Here is a 3,107-nt window from a genome sequence, read left to right on the forward strand (position 1 = left end):
CGAAGTGTCCCAATCGCCTTCTAGCTGATAAAGTCAAGGTTAGGCCGTCCTCCAGGTGTTGTTTCCTCTATTCTGTGTGTTGTTCTTTGTGCATATTAAATTAACTTCAGCTGAATATGCTATATCTATAGTTCTGCAACACTTGTTTTCTTCCAGTAAATGGCTCTCTTAGTCCCAAATTCAATGCTAAACAGACTATTAAAAACAGCTGATTATCTAGTAAATCCAGGGGGTTAAAAGCCACAAATAATTTTTCCCTAAATTCACTTTTCAAATTATTTGTTCTATTTTTCCCCCTGAGCTTTCTGAATTTTTATAGCTTCTTTAGGGCTTCTCCTGCCTTTCAATTTCCAGTCCCTCTTTTATTTTTTTCCTTCCGTGTGTTAGGTCGCTGCTGTTTTAAACTTAGGAGTTATCTTTTAACATTCTTGTTATATCCAATATTTAAGGTAAAAGTTGGTAATTATCTCATCCAGTTTCGATGATCTGCCCATATACTATTGCTGCACAAATTTTATTGTCTGGTTGTCTCAGCTTCGTGATTGCCAAAAAATGGTGGTCATCCATTTTGCTGTTTGGGGTGAGCTTGCTTCAGACCTAACGAGGAAATTGCAAATTACTCATGTTCAGCAAAGCACCTCCCCTTCCTTCACCTCCCCTTCAAGGAGGCTATGACCCAATAGGGCCTCCTGAAAGCAGTTGCTGACTGGATTTTGTGGAGCTCAGTAGAGCCTTGCTATTTTCCAGCCATTCTTGCTGCGGTGTCAACCAGAAATCCTTTTACAGTCATAGATGAAGAACTACTTGTCAACTGAGAACAACCAGACTTACAGTACATGTATAAATTAGTTACTTTATTGCTCAAAGCAAACTTCTCATACTAGCACTTTCTATTTATACAAGGTGAATCAGAATGTCCCATAGCCTCTCTTGGTAATTGTTATAATGTTCAGTAGCAGTGGTGTAAAACATTTTTGCCTCTAGTCAGTAGTGAGATCCAACTAATTTAACAACCAGTTTGTCCTAAAGGCTGGGTGCAAGTGGCTTGAGGGAGTCATGTGACTGAGTGGGCATGGCCAACTTTATGTCATTCACGGCAAGATGGGTGGCGCAGGCGGGCCAAAGCCTTAGACTTATCTTTATGTAGCAGCAGCAACGGTGATTCTCCGATGCCTCATCTCTTGCTGGGTCTCGTTGCCCAACAGTCAGGGTTTTTTAAAAAAGGTTTTTGCAGCAGGAAATGGTGAGCAGCTACTTCTGGCCTTTGTTGGTGCAGCTGGGCACACGATCCCACCCTGAGACACTAGCTTGCAGCTGCCGTCTCTTTTTCAGTGCGAGAAGCCTGCAGCTGCCAGTCTTTTTCAGTGCAAGCCTACAGCTGCCGCCTCTTTTTAAGCGTGAGAAGCCGGCGTTTTTCAGCATGAAAAGCCTGCAACCACTACACTTTGCTGCTGCAAAGGGGCTGCAGCAGCAGCCTCTTTGCTGGCCGGAACTGAGCTGGCAGCAGCGGTTGGAGGCTTCTCGCACAGTGGTCATTTAAAAAAGCTCGCTCAAAGGAAGCCAAAACCATTGTGCATCACCACTCTCAACATAGGAACAATAACAGGACATAGCTGTGAGTTAGCTCAAATCCTGAAACGACTGCCGTATTGATGTAGCTGACAACCCTGAAGATGGCATATGTATAGCTATATTTTATTGTAGCATTTAAATTCTTTTTCTATTAGCTTTTAGGGTTGTGAGTAAATGAATTTAATAATACTTCAGGCTTGCCATTTTCTAACTGTGGAAAGGGGGGTTGTAAAAATAAGGGGGGTTGTGTCTAGGTGGCAGCCTGCAGCTGGACAAATGTGGAGTTTAGAGTCTCTGGCTGTTGGATTGAGAATTGATTGGAGATTGTGACTCGGGGGAGGGTGGGAGTTTCATACTATTGTTTTTATTGGGTGTAATTCTGGATACGGGTCAGAGTCGGAATTACACCAAGTCCTTGCCAATTTAGGGTATTCCTAATAAAGAAACTTTAAAGGTAAGATGAATGCCTTGAACTTTGTGTTTTGGGACATGTTACTTGGAGGCTTGACAATAGCATGCCTTCAGGAGACCAGATGGAAGGGACAGAAATGTTGGACAGCCATCTGTTTAAAACGGTATAGGGATTCCTGCCTAGGCAGGGGGTTGGACTAGAAGAACTCCAAGGTCCCCTCCAACTCTACTATTGTATTATTGTATTGTATTATTGTATTATTGTAAATCCAGAGGCACTGGAGAAGCTGATTTACCAATGCACTTCCAACAACTATGGTGTTGCTGTTGTCGTGAGCAAAGATCTATACAGCTACATGCATGACCATCTCATGTCTGTCACCACTGACACACCCAACCATCGACTCCAGGTGTTTTCTTCTTATGTCTCACCAACAGAATTTGATGAAGACACTAAGGATTAATTCTGGAATGAATTGCATACTAAAATCTATGCCTACCCCAGTGGTGGGTTTCAAATTTTTTTGGAACCTACTCTGTGGGTGTGGCCTCCTTTGTGGGAGTGGCTTGCCGGCCATGTGACCAGGTGGGAGTGGCTTGCCGACCATGTGACCGGGTGGGAGTGGTTTGCTGGCCATGTGACTAGGTGGGAGTGGCCAAGACGACGTCACTGAATTCTTTGCCCCAATGGATGAACTACAATAAGATTAAAATAAGTACAAAAACAATAAAAGAGCTACGCAGAGAGAGACGCCGGACACCGATGTCGGCTGTGGAGTCAGCTGGGGAGCTGCGAGACGCCGAGAGAAGCTGGAGAGGCTGGCAGGAGGTCGGCAGGCCGGCAGTGTTGGAGGTGTTGGAGATCGGCAGGCTGGCGGTCAGCTGGAGAGAGAGGCTGGCAGGAGATCGGCAGGCCGGCGGCGCTGGCGGCCGGCAGGAGACCGGGCAGGAGCGCCTGCAGGAACATCGGCTCGGCCTCCTCCAGCTTCACTGCTTCCCCTCCCACTCTAGTAAGAACATCGGAGGAGCGCTGGAGGCTGGCAGCTTTGGCTGGCAGCTCTTGGCGGAAGAGCACTATGGCGCTGGAAGTCTGGCAAGAGACAGGAGGTAGGAGGCTCCTTGGC

The sequence above is a fragment of the Natrix helvetica genome, assembly GCF_964273705.1.
Source record: "Natrix helvetica genome assembly, chromosome: Z".
NCBI lineage: Eukaryota > Metazoa > Chordata > Lepidosauria > Squamata > Natricidae > Natrix > Natrix helvetica.